Here is a 22,070-nt window from a genome sequence, read left to right on the forward strand (position 1 = left end):
GGAGAGGGAGAGGGAGAGAGAGGATCTGAAGCTGACTCCATGCTCAGCATGGAGCCCGGCATGCGGCTCAATCTCACGACCCTGAATCAGAACCAGGACCTGAGCCAGAACTAAGAGTCAGGCGCTTAACCAACTGTACCACCCAGGCGCCCCAACTCTTACCTGATCTTTAAGATTAAACTCAAAGATTGCTATGTGGCGTGCTAGGCTTTTCAGCAGCAATAAAGACAGAGCAAGTAGGGGAAGCCAAAATCAGAAATGGGTTGACAGGTGGTCTAGATGCCAAATCCTGTGAGGTCAGCCAAGACAAGGATCAGGTTCCCAATCTACCAGTCCAGCGAACAGAGAGCCAGAGGACAAGAGGTTCAGTAAGTTGGGTTAAAAATCCTGAGCAAGTACTAGGCATAGGACACAGAACATCAGAATGGAACTTGATAATAGTCACAAGACAACGGCTTTTTAATTTTTTTTCATTTTTTAAAGATTTTTATTTATTTATTTGTCAGAGAGAGGGAGCGCACAAGCAGGGGTATCGGCAGGCAGAGGGAGAAGCAAGCTCCCCCCTGAGCAGGGAGCCCGATACAGGACTCGATCTCTGGACCCTGGGGTCATGACCTGAGTGGAAGGCAGACGCTTAACCAACTGAGCCACCCAGGCATCCTGACAACAGCTTTAAAAAAAAAAAAAGAATTCTTTAGGCTTTTGTCTTTTTTTCCCCCATTTTAAAAAAAATTGTTTTTTACTAGAATTCTCTAGTTTCTAAAGGAAAAGATAAAAGGAAGGGTAGGGGCACCTGGCTGGCTCAGTCGGTGAAGCACGGAATGCTTGATCTCAGGGTCTGCGAATTTGAGCCCCGTGTTGTGCATAGAGCTCACTTAAAAGAAAATGTTAGTTGCCTTTCCCTTTTTTTTTTTTTTTAATTCTATGCCCAGCATGGGACTCGAACTCACTGACCCCGAGATCGCGTCCTGTGCTCCACTGATTGAGCCAGCCAGGCCCCCTTCAACTAACAGTTTTAAAAAACTACTGTGTACTATGTAGATCTGTCTCAAAGTCATACCTGAAGTTCAGAGAGATCAAATAGTTTATTCATGTCATATAGCTAATAAATGGCCGATGAGAATTTAGATTTTCAATTCTTTATGGAAACCACTTATACCAGTGGTTCTCAATATTGGCTGCATATTAGAAGCACCTGGAGAGAGAAAGTGTGTGAGTGTTGTGTGTGTGTGTGTCCAGATTTTGGTCCCTGGGGAGCTTTAAAAAAATTCAGATGCCTAGGTGGCAGCATTTAAATAGACTCTCTAGGGATGGGACAGTGGTTTTCAGAGTTCCTCAGGTGGTATCAATGTGCAGGCAAGGTAGAGAACCACAGAGTCCTTCCCACAATATTGACTGCTGCTGAGCATTGCTCATAGAGAGAAGGGAAGCAGTGAATACTAAACAGGTAGATGTCAGGGAGGCCAGTAGAACTCAAGTAGTATTGTTTTAATTAGCTCTGTCTTCAAGTGGAAATATGTATCTGTACTCATTCCACAACCAGATAACCCAGTCTGGGAGTCTAGGGAGTACATAGGGACCAGCCAGTGGAACTAAGCAATGAAAAGCGTAACTAGTAGTTCTTTGGGGCATCTGGCTGGCTCACTGGGTGGAGCATGAGACTCTTGATCTCAAGGTTGTGAGTTCAAGTCCCACATTGGGTACAGAGATTACTTAAAAATAAAATCTTAAAAAAAATAACAGTAGTTCTCCAAATATTGGTTTTGTTTTTGTTTTTTAAAGATTTTATTTATTCGACAGAGAAAGAGACAGCCAGTGAGAGAGGGAACACAAGCAGGGGGAGTGGGAGAGGAAGAAGCAGGCTCATAGCAGAGGAGCCTGATGTGGGGCTCGATCCCATAATGCCGGGATCACGCCCTGAGCTGAAGGCAGACACTTAACCGCTATGCCACCCAGGTGCCCCTGTTTTTGTTTTTTAAAAGTGTACCATTCGGTGGGTTTTTTTTTTTTTTTTTTTTTTACCATATACACAGAGTTGTGCTACCATCACCACAGTCATTTTTAGAATGTTTTCATCGCCTCAAAAAGAAACTCTGTCCACTTTAACCATCATCTGCCAGTTCTAACCAACCACTAATCTACTTTCCTTCTCTATAGAATTCCCTGTTCTGGATTCAAACGTTGGTTTTTAACCCAGGTACTTCATTGATCCAGGACCCATGATGTTGTTGTTGTTTTTAAGTTATTTCTTATCTATGTGCAGGAAAAAAAGCATAAACTGTAAGTATACAGCTCAGTAAAATTTTGCAAACTCAAGTCACATGTAGCCAGCACCTGGGTTCAAGAAACCAAACCTTTTCAGCATTTTTAAGTTTCCTATGTCTCCCTCCTTCGGGGTAACGACTCTTCTGACTTCTACAAACATAGAATAATTTTGCCTTTTTTAAAACTTTGTACCAATAGAATTATAGAATATGTCCCTTTTTGTGTCTGCCTTTTTACTCCACATTATATTTGTGAGTTTCACCCATATTATTGCCCATAGCCATGATGATCCTTTGATGTTAAATTCACCTAATTTCCTTCAGAACAAATTACTTGGAAAGGTCCATTGAGACTCCAAAATATTCTTCACATGATTTATTGAATAAGCCACCTCCCGTGGTTAGTATGAAAATAATCCATACCTGAAGGATTTGTTTGGGAATTTTAATTCAGAAGACTGACATTGTTGAAGGCAAATGATAGGATTTGGGTCTTGCAGGACTGGTTGGCCAAGTCATCAAATTTGAGCTAAATAAATTTATGTTCTTTTAAAGATTTTATTTGTAAGTAATCTCTATATCCAACATGGGGCTTGAACTCACAATTCTGAGATCAAGAGTCACCTGCTCTACCGACTGGTCCAACTGGGTGCCCCCTGAACTGAATAAATTGAAATGTTTATAACATTTAACAAACATAAAAGATTGAATCCCTTATCTAGATTTTTCTTTCCGGGATTTTTTTTTTCTGGGATCTTTTTATTTTGGGAACTGCTTATGACTTTTCCTCCTATTTGAACTTCTTTTTTTCTCTTTCTCATCTAATGACTGTAGGCCAACCTCTTTCTTCACCTAAGAATGTCTAAGTAGAAGACCAAACATACAGCTAAGGATGAAGTAGTGATTTTATACCCACAAGTGTTAGAAAGTACCCAATTTCCTTGGCAATTTCTTCTCTCCCTGAACACTCAAACAAACTAGTGGAATGCTTGCTAAACATGGCAAAGTACCTCGCACAGAAATTGGTTCTCTGGAATTTCTTTTTCTGGACCAACAAGGTTTGCCCTTCACAGTAAGGCAGGAGGATGGTCTTTGTGGACCAGGCCTTCCATAGTGTACTTGAATGTTCAGGTATCTTGCTGCAGCTCTGAAAGGGGGAAGGGTGCAGGTCTCCTGATGTGCTCTCTTCCCCAAAATAAGCCTCACAGAGTAACTAGGGTGTGAGGTCAGTATCTTGGTTTGAGGCCAACCAGATCAAAAGCATTGATAACAGAGGCTCTGACTTTTAAACTACGCACAGCAAACATAATAACCGAGAAATGTGCTTCTTTCCCTAGATAAGTACTCCCCTGTGCCCATAAAATTAGCGATGATGTTTAGTCTTTAGATCAGAAATCTCTAAAAATGATTTGTTTGAAAAGTGTATCCCAGGGGCGCCTGGGTGGCTCAGATGGTTCAGCATAGGCTTTCAGCTTGGGTTGTGATCTCCAGGTCCTGGGATCGAGCCCCATGTCGGGTTCCCAGCTCAGTGGGGAGTCTGCGTCTCCTTCTCCCTCTGCCTCTCGCCCTGCTTGTGTGAGCTCTGCCTCTTTCGCTCTCAAATGAATAAATAAAATCTAGAAAGAAAGAAAGAAAGAAAGAAAGAAAGAAAGAGAAAAAAAAAAGAAAGAAAGAAAGAAAGAGAAGAAAGAAAGAAAGAAAAATGTGTCCCCAAGCAGTCAGGCAGAAACCAATTACTTCTGCAGGTTTCTAGGACTTAAGCATTGCTCCAGCTTCCTCTGTGATTCCCTTAACATCCCACATTTTACGAGAAAGGTCATCAGACCCCTGACAGTTCCAAGCAGGAAAAAAAAGTACTGCTTTTAAATGCTTAAAAACTGTACACTTTCTCAGTTCGCTGGGAAAAATAGAGAGGAAATGTAGGGTTTGGTCATGGAAATTAAGCACAGCTTTTCCAAGATGTACGTCTTCTCTTGCTTATCACAGAAATAAGCATTCTGTGATGAAAGTGTTTGCACAAATTATTTTTTCTAGGATTTATATACAGTGGGAAAACTTGAAGAAAATTTTTTGTGAAATGCCATTTACTCCCTACACCTGCCTATGTGATGTCATGCCCTGCCTTGAACTTGATGTGGTGGTAATAGCAAACTGTTGTACTTACATCGCCTTTGCTCATGCTGTTCTTTCTGCCTGGGACAGTGGTCCTAAGCCATTGCACTTTCTTCCGTGGCTCCTTCTTGCTTCACCTTCCAGACTCCACTTAGGTGTCATCTCCTGCCTGAATTTGAACCTCTGGTTTGACGTAATTGCCCCTTCTCTCTGTCCTCATGGCTCCCTGTGCCGATCTCTGTCTTAAACCTTATTCTGAGGGACACCTGGGTGGCTCAGTCTGTTGGGCATCTGCCTTCGGCTCAGGTCATGATCCCAGGACCCTGGGATTGAGCCCCGCTTCTCCCTCTCCCTCTGCCCCTCCGCCCCCATTCATGTGCGTGCTCTCTCTCTCTCTCTCTCTCTCTCTCTCTCTCGGGTGAATGGATAAAATCTTTAACCTTATTCTGTTACAGTGACATTAAAATTTTTCTTGGTATGCATCTCTCCCATCAGCATACATACTCCTTGAAAGCAAATTATTAATAAGAATGATTATGTGACCCTTCTTTTAGTTTTCTTTCAGAAATCATAATATTAGCTCATTTCTAAACTTTAAGTTAAATAATCCATGGAAAACATGTAGCTTTGTGAAATGCACATGATCCTTCTTTTGTCTACTATTAAATAGAAACCATTTAAATTTTTAAAATTTTTAAACATTTTTTATTTTTAAAAGATTTTAATTAATTAATTAGAGAGAAAGCAAGGGGGGGGAGGAGCAGAGGGAGAGGGAGAGAGAGCATCTCAAGCAGACACCATATTCATGCTGAGTCTGCTTGGGAGTCTCTCTCCCTCTCCCTCTGCCCCTCCCCCAGCTCAAGCACATGTGCGCACTCTCTCTCCCTTAATAAATAAATAAATAAATAAATAGGGGCGCCTGGGTGGCTCAGTCAGTTAAGCGTCTGCCTTTGACTCAGGTCATGATCCCAGGGTTCTGGGATGGAGCCCCACATCAGGCTCCCTGCTCTGCGGGGAGCTTGCTTCTCCCTCCCCACTGCCTGCCGCTTCCCCTGCTTGTGCTTACTCTTTCTCTCTCTCTCTGTCAAATAAACAAATAAAATCTTAAATAAATAAATAAATAAAATCTTTAAAAAAAAGAAGAGAAAATAGCATTCTTTATACTATAAAGCCTTCATTTTTAAAAAGTAAACTCTACCCCTAATGTGAGGCTCAAACTCACCACCTCAAGGTCAAGAGTTGCATGCTCTGCTGATTGAACCACCAGGCACCCCTAAAGCCTTCATTTTGATAAACCAACTCATTATTACCTTGATATATATTGAAGAAGAATGTGGTTCAGATCATTGGTTTTTAACCTTTTAGGACATAGAGGCATTTTAGAAGATAATGAACTATGAGTTTTTCAGAAAAAAAAAAAGACTTATACAGTTGAGCCTTGAACAACATAGCTTAAACTACATAGATCCATTTATATTCAGATTTTTTTAAATAAATACTGTACAGTACTATAAAGGTATTTCCTCTTCCTAAATGATTTCTAAATAACATTTTCTCTGGCTTACTTTATTGTAAGATTATAGTATAGAATTCATGTAACATATAATGTATGTATTACCGACTGTTGATGTTACTGGTAAGGCTTCCAGTCAACAGTAGGCTATTAGTTTTCAGGGAGTCTGAACTGAACAGTAGTTCAGTTTTCAGGGAGTCAAACGTTAATATGCAGACTTTTGACTGCACGCAGGTCAGCACCCCAATCTCCACGTTGTTCAGGGATCAATTGTACACACATATGTACAAAATGTACCTGGTTTAACAAACATCCTCTATCTCCATCCCCTGAACGTGTACGTAAGCCTCAGGTTAAAAACTGGCTTAGAGGGCCGTCTGGGTGGCTCAGTCGTTAAGCGTCTGCCTTCAGCTCAGGGTGTGGTTCCGGGGTCCTGGGATCGAGCCCGGCATTGGGCTCCCTGATCCCCTGGGAGCTTGCTTCTTCCTCTCCCACTCCCCCGCTTGTGTTCCCTCTCTCACTGGCTGTCTCTCTCTCTGTCGAATAAATAAATAAAATCTTAAAAAAAAACCAAAAACTGGTTTAGAATAACGTATAAGGAAATACATTAAGGAAAATCATAAAGGAAATAAATAGATCTAAAACTCTAACAATTCTTAAGAGTGCTTTTTTTTTTTTTTTATTCTTTTCCTAACTCTGCTTATAGAAAAGTCCCCAAATTCTGTTATAACTCTTTTACTTAAGGGGCTGAAACTTCCTTGGGTTTCCTACAGCTCTTGGTTGCTTAGAGAAAAAAACCTATGCTTCCAATATTATTGCCCCTATGAACACACTTTATCTGGGACTGCTTTCTTGTGTGCAAAAGGTCTTTGGTCACTAACTTTCAGTTGTCTTTCCCTTTTCAGGTCACCACGAGAACTTGGGTAATTTGGGGCCATGGCTCTGGTGTTAGACATCAGGCCTGGGTGCTGCTGTTTTGAGCCAGCTCGTAGGAGCCAGGAAATGTACCGCCACGGCCAGGGCTTACCCAGAGAGTGTGAGTCAACAAGGCATAGGTCAGAGTGGCAATCTGAAAGAAGAAAAGTAGAGATATTTTTAAAAGCCGGGCATCTGGTCTGACCAGAGGATAGGACAAATCTTGATTCTGAGGAGGATTCTTGCCTTAGTCATAAACCTCATAATGCCTCCTGCTGAGGTAAAGCCTAGAGAAGCCTTCTGCAGCCGTGGAGCCAGAATCCAGAGGTTAGCTAGCCTAGAACCTGCAAGGAAGCGGTGACCCTGGAAACCCGTGGGTGGAAAATGAGGCCCGATGCTGACACTTGGTGTTTTGCTCTCAATGGGGCAAGATAGAAGAAAGCCAAAATGCTTTCACTGAGTATTCGCTGTAAAATTTTTTATGATGAGCTTTTTCCAGTCGGAAGAAGTTTCACAATTGCTCTCCTGTCTTTGAAGTTTTTGGTCTGCTGATGAGCGCCTTGTAGTTTGCATACAGTTGGGATTTTTACTACCTGGAGTAGTTTTCTTTTCTTTTCTTTTCTTTTCTTTTCTTTTCTTTTCTTTTCTTTTCTTTTCTTTTCTTTTCTTTCTTTTTTTTTTCTTTTCTTTTCTTTTCCTTTCCCCTTTCTTTCTTTCTTTCTTTCTTTCTTTCTTTCTTTCTTTCTCTTTCCTTAGATTTTATTTTTTTAAGATAATCTCTACACCCAATGTGGGCTTAAACTTTACAACCCTGAGATAAAGAGTCACGTGCTCCACTGAGTTAGCCAGCCAGGTGCCCCGCAGCCTGGAACAGTTTTATAGCCTGGTTGCTAGAAGAAAATTAGTGAAACAAATTTGCTTTTAAAGGTACTGTATGCGTTTCCTGCTCCCGAATTTGACTGTCTATTTAAGACAAAGACTCATGGTCAAACGACCTATTTGACCCAAGAGGAGAATGGAGAGTGGAAGGATGGAGGGTAGACCCAGGCTAATGTCTGTTTATGACTTTATGACCACGCCGTGTTACGGTCCCCCAGTATTGAAGGTCTGCCTCGGTTTTGTAACAGAGCTATACACCCTCTACGCTAGAAACTGTGCTAAACACTATAATTAATCCTCCCAACAACCCTAAAGTTGGCTGTTTATCCCTGAAGAAGCTAAAGGTTGAAGAAGGGAACTAACCTGACCAGTATCAAAACACTAGTTAATGAAGGGGCGCCTGGCTGGCTCAATCAAAAAGCATGCAACTCTTGATCTCCAGGTGGTGAGTTCGAGCCCCACACTGGGTGTAGAGATTACTTAAAAAAATACTAGTTAGTGAAGAAATGGGATTTCATCCTTTTTTCCCCACTCCTATGTTTAAGTGGAGAATTGCTCCTCAGCTCTAGCTTCTTCCGGTACAACTTCCCTCCTCTTCCACACAAGGAAGTCTGGCTCAGATATACTGGTTGACACTGAGGTAATCCATTAGAGACCGATTAATGACCCACCAGAATACTATTTCACAAAGGGGATTTTCAATAAATAGATTATCTGCTGACCAGAGCCCCTCCTGTGGGTCAGAGAGCTTGGTGAGCAGTAAGAGGAGAGAACTAGATGTCCTCAAGGCATCTCATATCCAGACTATAAGGCTTGCAAAAGTAAATACACCATGTAACCCAGTATGACTAGAATATTCATGTCTGCCAAATATAATCTACCCTGGACAGTGCAAGATAAACACTGGTGAAATTTTGCCTCCTTCCAAAGTCATCATTTTTTGGACTCCAGGCAACTCAGGGCAGATGACTCTTCTTCTATTTACATTATCTTTAGTTGTTGTACTTCCCAGGATTACTGTATCTTTTAGATCACTCAGCCCGAGGTGATTTTAGCTGTCATCATAGCTTCATGAGCATTGGATAGAATCCATTAGAATTTATAAACCATTAATCAGATGGGTTACTTTTGTAATCTCGTAACCTAATTTTTTGGGTTGATTTTTTTTAAGTTTATTTATTTATTTTGAAATCTCTACACCCAAAGTGAGGCTCGAGCTCACCACCTAGAGATCAAAAGTCACACGCTCTTCCGACCTAAATTGACTTTGGGTTGATTTTTGATGAGATTTTCATCTCTAAATTCTGAAGAAGTGACCTCCTTCAAGTTGGCAGCCTTTATTCTCCCAAGCTGGTAGCATTTAGAATCTTCGCTGCTTGAAGACTGAAGAGTATGGTCAAAACCAGTTAGGTAGCTAACACCTACCACCTACTTCAGGCAGTCATATTGTTCCATTTTCTACTTAACAAATGGTAGGTCACTCAAATGTTTTATACATCTTTCTGGATGTGTGACGTATTTTAACACAATGATCAAACAACGAGGAAGAACATCTCTTTAGAACCTAACCTGTCCCAGGCTTACAAGGATAACGGATGGAAAGATTTCAGGGGAAATTAACGTTTTGATTCTTTCTTCAGGCCATAATAGCCTTTCCCCTACTCTGCTCTAGAAGGAATGGATTCATCCTACTCTTGGGAACAGGTTTCTCTTTGCATCAGAAAGCTTTGCAAAGGAGCCAGTTGCACCAAGAGAGTCCTGAAGTTCCCAAGTAACATGTTTTCTATCAGGAAGGCTTGCTCCAAGGCTGCGAAAGTTCATTTAACCGTTGGACGTGGCATAGTGGCAGGAACCCCGGGAGATTCTGGGGTCTCTTTCTAAATTGGCTACTTGTAGCTTTGTACAGCTTGCCTACTTCGTGAATTGCTTGTGAAACTGAAATGAATTGTGTTTGAAAGTGTTTTGAAAACTGTAAAGTGCTATACAAATTTAAGTTTTACTTCTAAGGAAATCAATGAGCAATCATGGAAAAAGGAATCAGTTGAAAGCATTTGATGCATATGCTTTTTTAAGCACCAAACATTAAATGCTCATGTTGATTGAACATTTACCCATGTGCCAGACACAGTTGTAGATGTTTTACATCTAATCTTCACAGTGTTCTAATAAGATAAATATTATTGTTCCTATTTTACGGATGAGAAACACTGAAGCACAGAAATGTTAAGTATCCTGCCTGAAGTAAAATACCTAAGTAATATACCTAACAAGTGATGAAGTGAAGCTAGGGTGCAAATCCAGGCGGCCTGGCTCCAAAGCCCAGACTACGCTGCTGGCATCATAATCCTTACTAACTGGATTGGTAGCCAGTCCAAGACATTCATTATGCCTGTCTCGAAAGGTTAAATGTCGTTGTAAGCGTTGGAAGGCTAAAATTGTGATGAATAAAGGTACTTCCCAAGAAAAACAAGCATCCTTTCAGGATTTGGATTTGACCCCCAATGCCTAGTCTTCATATTTTGGGGTCCTACATAAACCCTACTTCTGTAAGGGTAAGTGTGGCCTTGAAACATGCATGAAAAGTCATCTCTTAAACACACCTACTTCATCAGCAAAATGGTGATGATGGCGTTTTAAGATCCATTTAGTTTGGGGCGCCTGGGGGGCTCAGTTGGTTAAGCAACTGCCTTCAGCCCAGGTCATGGTCCTGGGGTCCCGGGATCTAGCCCCGCCTTACCTTGGGCTCCCTGCTCAGCTGGGAGTCTGCTTCTCCTTCTCCCTCTGCCTCTCCCCTCTGCTTGTGCTCTCACTTGCTCTCTCTCTCTCTCTCAAATAAATAAAATCTTAAAGGAAAAAAAAAGATCCAGTTAGATTGAAAATGGTCAAATAAGAGGGCATAAAGGAAAAGCCTTGTAAATTAAAATGACAGATGAGTATTTTATGCTGAAGTCTATAATAAAATCAGGAATCAGTTAATCTAGTAATTTTACTCTTTTTAGAAATTTATCTGCTAATGATTGGATCCAATTCTTTTCTTTGAGAGAAAAAAATATATCAGAGTCTTTCTATATGTCTGGCAGCATCTTTTCTTCATCAACATCAATTGGTAGATTTTTGTCTGATTAGTCTGATTTCTTCTTTAGTAATTTCATTTCTTTTGTTTTACCACTTCTGTCTTCTCATGGCTTGATTTGGTATTTCTAGTCAAATGATATAAATTGTTTCTTTATATCTTATGAGAGGAAGGGAGACAGAGTTGAAAGAATGAAAAATTAAAAGCTTCCCTTCCCTTAGGCACTAAGGCAATACCTTAATAGTTTAATAATTTTTTTTATTGTGAAAGTAACATATGACATTGGAAAAGTAGGAGGTACAGAAAAACATTAAGCTGACAAAAACATGAAACATGTTCCTACTTAATAGAAAATTGACTACCATATTTTAGACTTACAATTGCATCATAAACATGTTTGTTGAAACATAAATATGAAACATAAAAATGTATTTTTGAGTATTTAAACTTACAGGTTTAGATGTAGACATGTCAAGATTATGTGAATTATTTAACCATTCACTATTATGTATTTAAGATGCCTTCAGTTTTAATTTTTTAAATTTATTTTTTATTTTTAAGATGCCTCCAGTTTTTAAATGGTGATAAATAAATAACATTACAATGAACTTTTTTTTTTTTTAAGATTTTATTTTTAAGTAATCGCTACATCCAGGGTGGGGCTTGAACTCACAACCCCAAGATCAAGAGTTGCATGCTCCACCGACTGAGCCAGCCAGGCGTCTCCATAGAGCACTTCCTGGTGCATATCCTAAGAGAGATATAGACCTAGAAGTGGAATTATTGGCTTAAAAAGTGCAAACATTTTAAAGTTTTTGATATATCTTGCCAAATTACTTTTTTTAAAGGATGAATTAATGTTTACTTGCAACAGAAGTGTACAAAGGGGCTTGGTTTTCATATTGGATGTTTTCACTTACAAATATTTACATTTATTTATGGTTTGCCCTTGTTTCATTTTAACAGCTCTTCATGTATGTACTATATATTTTTAATGCTATGTACTTTTTTCTATGAATTTGACATCCTTTGCATGTTTTTTGATTAGGTTTTTTCTTTTTAAAGATTTTATTTATTTTAGAGAGAGAGTGAGCAAGCGAGAGAGTAGGAGCTGGGGAGGAGCAGAGAGAGAGGGAGAAGCAGACACTCTGCTGAACAAGGACCCTGATGCAGGGCTCAATCCAGGGACTCCCGATTCATGACCTGAGCTGAAGGCAGACCAACTGAGCCACCCAGGTGCCCCTTGATTAGAGTTTCATATTGATTTCTTATCAAATTTTATTGGTCCTTTTGACTCAAATTTGTGACAGAAGTGTACAAGTACATAGCTTATATTTGTTTTGGTTATATCCTCATAATTTTCTTTATAATTGATTCTCTTGCCTCTAAGTCATTCCTCATCTATGTAACCATTGGTGGAAAAAATTAGGTAGACCTATGTACTAACATAAAAGGATGCCCAAATTATACTGTTAAGAAAAAAGTAGTATCCTGCAAAACCATGTTTCATTATGATCCCATTTCTCTCCATCTGTCTTTATATATATATGATATATCATGTATATATCACATACACATCCATTTATTTATTCACTAATTATTTTTGAATGTCTCCTTTGTGGCAGAGATATATCTTTGAACAAAACAGACCAAATTTGAGCCCTTATGGAACTAAAGTTTATTGGGAGGCCAACGACTTTTAAAAACTCACCAAGTGATACATGTCAGGTAGTGAGAAGTGCTACGAACAGAAATAGAGCAGGGTAAGAGATGGAGAGTAAAGGGTTTCCTCTTGATTCAGTGTTTGGAGAAGACCTAAGGTGGCATTCATTTCAGTCAGAAAGTATTGAAATGAAGTAACTAGTGTATTATTTTATATAAGAGTATGGATAGAGCCACCTGGGTAGCTCAGTCAGTTTAGTGTCCAACTCTTGATTTTGGCTCAGGTCCTGTCTCAGGGTCATGGGATTAAGCCCCACCTTGGCTCCATGCTCAGCGGGGAGTCTGCTTGTCCTTCTCCCTCTGCTCCTGTCCCCCCTCGTTCCACTCTCTCTCTCTCTCAAATAAATAAATAAATAAATAAATAAATAAAATCTTTATTTAAAAAAGAATATGGATAGAAAATATTTGGAAGAATATTCACTGAAGTCTGTATTCACGTCTGAGTGAATATTACCCACCGCTTTCTTGTCACCCAGAAAAAAAACCAGCAAAGCATCCTATGCTGGACTTCTCCCTTACTCCCCATATCTAGTTAATCATCACATTTTTTGCCACTTATACACTCCTCAAATTTCTTTTCTCCTTGCCACTGTCTTCTCTTAAAAGTCGTTTTCACTTTTTGAAAAAATATATTATTATAGACAACTTCCAAAACTTATACCAAAAATCTCAACAATTCTATGAAGCACAGAAATGTACCTGCCATACTCACAGACTAAAACAAGTAAAAGTTAAAAAATTAAATTTAAAAATTAAAACTATTCAGACATTCTCAATTACCTATCTCTAAACAATAACTGAATCAAAAAGTAAATGTAAACTACACCTCCAAGCTACTCAGAATAACAATAGTAGTGAATAGAATCTATGGGATGTCGCCTAAACTATAAGCAGGGGGAAAATCTACAGTCTTAAAATTATTATTCATCAAGAAAGAATAGAAATCTACAAATCATATACTGTTTTAGAAGTTAGGGCAAAAACCACAAATACGAGGTGCCCAGGACTAAGACTGTTGTGCCCTCTGTCTGCTGTCAAATGGTCATTCACACAATTCATGGAGACTTTACGGCAGCATTTTTTTTTTAAAGATTTTATTTATTCATTTAAGACAGAGTGATACAGAGAGAGAGCACAAGCAAGGGGAGAGGTGGAGGGAGAGGGAGAAGCAGGCTCTCTGCTGAGATCATGAGCTGAGCTGAAGGCAGACGCTTCACCATCGGAGCCACCCAGGCGCCCCAGGGCCGCACTTTTACTCAGCCAGTACCGGGTACTGGATTGCAGAGGCAAACGAGAGATCTTCCCTCGTGGAACTTACAGGGTATGTGTGTATACAAGAGGGAAAACATCAGATATTATACATTTAAAAATTCAGTGTTGTGAAGAGGTACAAAGTGCTGTTCAGTATTCCTAGTGCATTATCACTTAACAGTACCCTCTATGGTCATTGTCTCCTGACTGCCTTTCTCTGAGTCTCCCTCTTTCACTGTGTCTCTCTGCCTGTCTTTTTTCTATTTTTCTCCCTTTCCTCCTCTCGCTCTCTCTTTTCTCTCCCTCTGTCCCTCTCCCCATTCGCTGAAGACGCTAAGTTTCAATTATTTTGCCTCATCCTGAGCCTAGTGCTCTGCCTGATACATTGGCACTCAGTGGTGGCTATGGAATGAAGGAATCCCAGGAGTTTTAAAGAATCCTAAATGGTAATTAAGTGGACATTCTGCCACACAACCTGTAGATCACCATTTGAACATATATATACACATTTTTTAGACTTTATTTATTTACTTATTAAAGAGAAAGAGAGTGTGAGTGAGTGTGAGAAGAACCGGGAGAAGGAGCAGAGGGAGAGGGAGAGAGAGAATCTCAAGAAGACTCCCTGCCCAGTGCCGAGCCTGACAGGGGGCTTGATGCCGTGACTACCAGATCATGTCCCCAGTCGAAACCTAAAGTCGGATGCTCCACTGACTAAGCCACCCAGGTGCCCCATAGATTACCATTTGACTTCTATTTATTTAAAGAAAAATCTAGAAGAGAATCTAGGAACTATAGAATATATAGAGAATACAAAATAACCATAGAATACAGCTTAGACAAGCTAGTAGACTGTTTAAGCAGTATTAGATCAACTCAAATTCTAAGAAGGATGGATAGTTTGGGCAGGGGAAAATCATACCTAACTCACCTTTAGAATGCTTGAGTGAGATCTTTTAGTAGGAGTACTTGGAGAAATCAATAGATGCAATTTACTTTGATTTGTTACAGACTTGATAAAGGTTCACATCCAAGGTCCACCCCTGGAGCAGGAAATATGACTGACGTGTCAGACTGAAGAGTGGGTGTATAAAAGAAAAAGTCGTAAGAAAAGAGGTGGAAATAACTAAGGACTAGATCAGGTAGGCCTTGTAGGCCAGTCAGGACTTGGAATTTTATTTTATTTATTTTTAAGATTTTATTTATTTATTTGACAGAGAGTGAGCACAAGTAGGGGGAGCAGCAGGCAGAGGGACAGGGAGAAGCAGGCTCCCCACTGAGCAGAGAGCCCCATGTGGGGCTCCATCCCAGGACCCTGAGATCATGACCTGAGCTAAAGGCAGACGCTTAACCAACTGAACCACCTAGGCATCCCAGGACTTGGAATTTTATTGTGTTGCCTTTGGAAGGTTTTGAAATGTCATCTGATTGTAGCTATGAAGGATCTGGTTGCTGTGCCTGTGAGATTAGACTGCTGTGGGATGTGTGGAAGCATCAAGACCAGTGGAAGGCTGTTGCAGTAGGCGATGGTGGCCTGGACTGTGATAATAGTAGTGATAGTGATGAGAAGTGTTTAATCCAGATTAAATATTGATGGTAGGGGGAATAGAAGTTTATTGATGATTGGCTGTGTGGTGTGAGAGTCAAGTGTGACTTAAAGGTTTTTGGCTTGAGTCACTGAATCATAGCAATACACACTGGTCTCCCTGCCTTACAGTCTATTAGGGGAGAGGATGTTTCGTGGAGGTTGTATTTGAAGAGCAGGGACATTAGGAGGCTGCTGCAATCATTCTGGAAAGATGAAAGGGGACTCAACCTGGGCAGAGGCTATAAGTATGGAGAGGCATTCAAAGGGCACAGACTTGAGCAATATTCAGGAAGTAAAAATCACCACTTAGGAAAAGTTTATGGTTTTTTACTAAATTGAAGATAGCTGAATCTTTTTTCCCAGTAACTCACTTATTGGTATTGATCCTAGAGCAGGGGTTGCCTGAGGCCTATTTTTGGATAGCCCTAGAGCTAAGCGAAAAATGTTTCTTTTTTTGGGGGGGGGGTAAGGAGGGAGCGGCAGAGGGAGAGAATCTTTTCTTTTTTTAAAAGCTTTTATTTATTTATTTGACAGAGAGAGCGAGAGAGCACAAGCAGGGGAAACAGCAGAGGGAGAGGGAAAAGCAGGCTCCCCGCTGAGCAGGGAGCCTGACGTGGGGCTCCATCCCAGGACCCTGGGATCATGACCTGAGCCAAAGGCAGACGCCCAACCGACTGAGCCACCCAGGCACCCCTCTTGTTGTTGTTGTGTTTTTGTTTATTTTTAGGATTTATTTATTTTAGGGGCATCTGCCTTTGGCTCAGGTCATGATCTCCAGGTCCTGGGATTGACCCCCATATCGGGTTCCCAGCTCATCCGGGAGTCTGCTTCACCCTCTCCCTCTGCCTCTCCCCGTTTGTGCTCTGCCTCTGTCTCTCTCAAACGAATAAATAAAATCTTAAAAAAAAAAAAAAGATTTATTTTAGAGAGCTCGAGTGGAGGGAAGGGCGGAGGGAGAGGAAGAGACTTACCGCTGAGTGCAAGAGCCCAAGGCTGGGCTCCATCCCACAACCCTAAGATCATGACCTGAGCGGAAACCAAGAGTGATGCTCAACCAACTGAGCCACCCAGGTGCCCTTGTTTCTTTACATTTTTAATGGATTTCAAAAGGGGGTAGGGTGGGATATGTAAAAAGACCATTTGTGGCCCTCAAAACTTAAGATATTCACTCTCTGGCCCTTTACAGTGTAAGTTTGTCGACTCAACCCATAAGTCAGTGGTTTTGTGTTTTGTTTTTTTTTTTTTTTTAAAGATTTTTAAGTAATCTCTACACCCAATGTGAGAATTGAACTCACAACCCCAACATCAAGAGTTTCATGCTTCACTGACTGAGCCAGCCAGGCACCCCAGTCAGTAGGCTTTTAAAGTGTGGTTAGGAGAGGAGCAATAGCATCATCACCTGGGAACTTGTTAGAAATGTAAATTCTCAGGCCTCAACACAGATGTGATGAATCAGAAACCCTGGGAGTGGGGCTCAGCAATCTGTAGTTTAACAAGCACTCCAGGTGATTCTGATGTAGGTTAATTTCTGAGAACCATTGCTCTAAAAAACTTTTGTACCTATGCACCAGGATCCATTATTGGAAAGAATAACAGTGGTTGTGAATAAGAATCCCAAACTGGAAACAATCAAAATATCAAATCAGCAGTAGAGGAAATAAATAAATAAATAAATAAATAAATAAATAAATAAATAAATAAATAAATAAATAAATAAATAAAATCGTGGCAATTAATACAGTGAGAGTATTCTACAGCTTGTGGTTAAGGCCATGGAGTATAATGGCCGACGGCTTGTGTTTGAGTCCCAGCTCCACCCAACAGTAGCTGTGTGACCTTGGCAAGTTATTTGATCTCTGTAAACTTCGACTTCTTCATCTGTAAAATGGACATAAGATAGTAACTACTCTATAGGGTTACTGTTATGCTTAAACAATTACATAAAGTAATTTGAAGAGTGTCTGGTACAGAAGTATTAAAGGGAAATCTGCATGAATATGTTATGCTTCAAAGGAAAAAAACACGTCAAAGTTCATTTCATAAAAGCTATGGTCTGCTCAAATATTTTTCATGTAACAAAGTGATTAAGGAAACTAAGGTAAAAACAGTGACGTTTTTGGAGGTTCAGATGTTGGCAATGCCTCTCTAAACCTCGGTTTTCATATGTGGAAAGTACCTTATAATTGCTCTTAAAACTGATGAAATGTCTATTCCCACATTATGTTTGGTACATGGGCACGTAATAAATGTGTTCTTTCCTTTTCTAATTGCCTTTTCATTTCTTTCATCATTTTCTCACCCTTTCCTTCCAAAAATGCCTCTCGTCTTGATATTCTTTTGACAAACATTGCCAGAACTAAGGTGCAAAGTGGCTTCCTTGACTGTAAGGATATTTGGCTTTTTCCATGAATCAAGGTCACGAGAGTCAGTGTCTAGTATTTTCCCAGCTATGCCCTGGGGCCAAGTCTGGGCCTAGATCTAGGACAGGGCTGTAATCCTGGTATCTCCTGGGATTTCAGCCTTTCAGCGGCCTTAGTATGTAAAACGCCTAGTATGTATTTAGCAACACCTAAATACAGAACAGGCACACAAAGAAATAAGATTCTTTTCTCCTCTGTGCCGGCCGCATCAAATTTTTCCACATCCTAGGGCCTAGCACCTAGGCGGCTCCATAACATATATTGCTTTGAGCTGTTAGGGTGAATTTTATCTTCTCGGTGGAGTTTAATACCTCCATTTCCTAGGATGGGTTAATAAACAATATAGGTGAGTTTAGGGTGCAAACAGCTGAAACCACTGGCTGCATTTTATGGTCTAGTGCAGCAACCTGCAGACACCTAGTTCAAACAGAAAATGACTAAATTCCTTCCCTTTTAACATTAATAATCAAAAGGACCAGAAATATCGCTCTCCAAAAGACACCGCAAAAGACACTCCGCTGCAGCCAACCGGTTCCTGTTCGGGCGCGATCTCGAAAGGCGGCGAGGCCAGAGCCCTAGGGCAGTAGAAAGGCAGCCTCCTTGTGACGTCAAATCAGCGGACTCTTGCCGCGGCTTCAGGCCGGTTCCGGTTCCCCGGCTTTCTGGGCGCGAGAGTACGTGAGCGCGGCGGCGTTCTGCGCGTGCTCCGCACAGAAACGCGAGAAGGTTGGGTCCAGCTCGCGAAGGAGATGCGTGATTGGCTGAAGCCGTGCTGGGGGGTTCCCCAGCCCTTTCGGCAGGGGTAAAACAATAAGAGGGGGCGGCGGCAAAGGGGGCGGGACGTCCGTGTTCCTTGTCGCTCGCCGCAGAGCCTGGCGCCCGGGAGGAGGTGGTTGTAAGGGAAACGAGCTCGCGGCTCTCCGGCTTCCGAGGCTTGAGGTTTGTCGGAGGGAGGGTGCGGCGAGCGAGAAGAATCCGCTGCAGCCTGTCCTCGGCGACTCTCCTGCTGACCTCCGCGCGACGTACCCGCCGCCGCTGTTGGTTGGAGGTGTGTACGGGGGCCGGGAAGGGAGGTCGGTGTGGTGGTCGGAAGGGGACATTCCCTTCGCGCTCCGCGGCTCGAGGCAACCGTCCTGTGCGTGAGCCGTAGTGTCGGAGGTGTCGCGGCAGAGAGAGACATTGTTCTTGCCGGCTGCCTACGCTGCCGTGTGTGCGTGGAAGAAGCCAAGCCTTTCCTCTAAGGTGAGGGATGGGAGGCCGCGTGGGAAGGGAGGTGACCGGCGCGCGCTGTGCGGACGAAGGGCCCGGAGGGCACAGGTGGGGCCCGGATTTGTTGGAGATGAGGTGGCGAGCTGGGACCGGGGACGCAGCAGCTCCTAAAGGCGCGCTGATGGAGGCTTAATACGGGACGTGGAGGAGTAGGCTTTCTGGAGAGGATGTTTTAGGGTGGGGAGCCCACCAGCCTTGTCTCCGAGTCGTTTGCGTCTCTTATTCCCGGTTCTAAGGGAGCGGGGAGGCCGTCGCCGCCCCGCCCGTGGGGGAGGGGAAAAGAGGCTGTGTCGGCGGAGGCAGAAGCGACGCAGATGCGAAAGTAGCGGCCTCCGGGCACCATTTCTCTGCACCGAAACAGAATCCGGGTTTGAAGGCAGCCGCCGCTTTGCTTACCCAGTACCTACTAGTGTTCCTCGGTCTTTGGCCCCTCTCGGGTTTATCTCTAACGTGTTCAGACCCTGGCTGTATGTAACGTACACCTTTTTCCTGCTCTTTTTATGCAGACAATCCTATATTGACCCGGGAATAGAGAAGATGTTTGAGTGCTTTTGGAAATAGGTTTCTTCCTCTTCCCCCGCTTGGGGGGGGGCAGTGGAAGGATAGTCAACGGGAAAAACATAAGCTTCCCTAGATCGTGTTGATTTTTGTTAGTCGAATCTGATCGAATTTTATCTGCGTCTTTAAAAGCAGATTTCTTAAGATGGCTCTGTGCCGATTTAGAGCGAATATAGATTTGCATCTTCAGTTTTCCGCATAGATCATTCCCCACCCCCAGGCATACCTAATTTCTTAACAGATTTTTTTTTTTTTAATTTATTTGAGGGTAGGTGTCTTTGCTCCCTTTAAAAAACAACAACAAAACTCGTGCACCGAAGCTGGAATGATAGCAAAGTTGACCCTCCTCTCCCCAAGTTAAGATTTAAACTTGGGTTAAAATACTGTTTTTAGGTTCAAGGCGCCACATACCGTACAGCCCTCCAAATGTTAGCATTGCCAGTACCTGGATCCGTGAACCATCAACTGCAGTTAGGGAGCCCCGTATGTTAGAGGGAAAGAAGATGGGGATTCCTTGTCTAAGCTCCATATTAGGCAGTTAATATAGCCTTAGGCATGTGAACAAAGTTTCTAAGTAAACACTTGGCCTTGGTAGTATCCAGTGGTCCTTTTGATGTCCAAAATTCTTGGTTTTAAAAGATACACGGTATGATTAGCTTGAACTTCTTGGAACTGGATTATGTGTAGTTTCTTTGGTGATATTACCTTCCTGTTTTCTTAAATTTGGGGGATTAGTCATGTGTATTCCTGTGTTATGATTTAGTCTCTAGAGGCTGTTTAGTTCTGAAAGGCTATCAAGGAATTGGGAGGATAAGGACCTCAAATGGATTGCTTGTTAGTTGTTATGGTTCAGGTTTTTAAATATTTGGGGTTGGGGCGCCTGGGTGGCACAGCGGTTGGGCGTCTGCCTTCAGCTCAGGGAGTGATCCCGGCGTTGTGGGATCGAGCCCCGCGTCAGGCTCTTCCGCTATGAGCCTGCTTCTTTCTCTCCCACTCCCCCTGCTTGTGTTCCCTGTCTCGCTGCCTGTCTCTATCTCTGTCAAATAAATAAATAAAATCTTAAATAAATAAATAAATAATTGGGGTTGAAATATTAGTGGTGAGCAAGTCTTAAGAGTGGAGAGAACCAGAATATTCGTGGGGTACTTAGGGATCAGAAGCAGAAGAAAGGAGAAGGAATAAAGTCTTTAAATAATTTGATATTCTAATTTAGTGTTCATTAGTTTGATTCTTGAGTTTCAGTAATATTGGCGCTGTTGGTAGCAGGAAATACTCTTTATCCATATTTTACTTATGAGAGATCAGAAAGGAAAATTTCTATATCAGTTGCTGAAAATTTGTAAATACTAATGGTGTGTTAAGATTAACAGTTTTCTTATCCTGCAAAATTATTGCTATTGATTACCCATTATCGGGATTGAACATTAATTCTTTCTTAGGTTACTTTAATACTGCCCATGTTTTACACTGTGTTGATACAGAGGTGGAGAATGACCCCTTTTCAAGGCTGGGTTTGATAGGTACAAACTTAAGGGTTGCTTCTGAAGTTAAATTCAGTAGAATTTAATTGACAAACATGACTTAGTTACTCTCCATTGGTAGACACTTGTTTAAGAGCTGCTGGGACAAATTGGTTCTTATCCCAGAACTCTGGACTGGCTTCAGAAGCAATAGAATCAGTTTCTTGATGGCTGTTCATATCTTCAGTTTATTCATATCTTTTAATTTCTATTTAGTTTACCTTATTTTGGTACATCATTGCAGATATTTTGGATGACTCTTGGATTTTTGTTGTATTATGTTACTGCCCTTTCCTTTTCGCTCCTCCCAGCAGTATCAAATAAGCTGGCAGTTGGACTTCAAAAGATTTTTATATTCTTGCCTCCATAGCTGTTCTTCTAAAGTGATGGTTCTTAACCAGGTATAATGAAAATATCACTAGAGACAGGAGACCTGATTTCAAATCCTCTCTCATAACTATAACTGAGGGATCTTGTAAACTTTCCTTAGGCTCTCTAACCATCAGTTTCCTTTTCTCTAAATGAAGTTAAATATCCTATCTGTTTCAAGGAGATGAAGGAACATGTAGGTTACTTGTTAAACTTTAAAGGGTAATATAAATGTGTGCTTTTATTTTCCTGGCACAGCTTTTTCTTTTCATAATGCTTGGTCAATTTTAAGAGCTTCTGAAGTTTGAAATTTGCTTCCTTTACTTTGGGGTCTGAGAAAAGAAAAGGCTTACTTTACTTAATCCACAACTACCTTTTATTTATTTCTACCACTGGTACTTAGATCTTGTTTGTGATACTTTCATTCAATGGTCTGCCACAACAAATTGAAGGTTTCTGCTTTAAAGAGCTATTCATTGTTGGGGGCGACTGGCTGGCCTGGTAGAACATGGGACTCTTGATCTCACGGTTGTGAGTTCCGGGCCCACTTTGGGTTTAGGGATTACTTAAAAATTAAAAAAAAAATCTTAAAAAGGTTCCTTGCTGTTTTGATTGGTAAA

The 22,070-nt window shown here is 41.4% G+C and overlaps 1 protein-coding gene across 2 annotated transcripts in view; it reads left to right on the forward strand.

The window, feature by feature from the left end:
• Positions 1 to 18,541: 18,541 nt before the first annotated feature.
• The window catches only part of G3BP2 (G3BP stress granule assembly factor 2), a 33,345-nt gene continuing 29,816 nt past the window's right edge, over positions 18,542 to 22,070 (forward strand). The window contains exon 1 of one of the 2 annotated variants that reach the window (XM_002919159.4): positions 18,542 to 18,782. The gene's annotated coding sequence lies outside the window, so the exon portion shown is untranslated. The remainder of the gene's footprint in view (positions 18,783 to 22,070) is intronic. The other variant, XM_011224882.3, reaches the window with a different exon arrangement.

Source organism: Ailuropoda melanoleuca, chromosome 11, assembly GCF_002007445.2.
Source record: "Ailuropoda melanoleuca isolate Jingjing chromosome 11, ASM200744v2, whole genome shotgun sequence".
Classification (NCBI taxonomy): domain Eukaryota; kingdom Metazoa; phylum Chordata; class Mammalia; order Carnivora; family Ursidae; genus Ailuropoda; species Ailuropoda melanoleuca.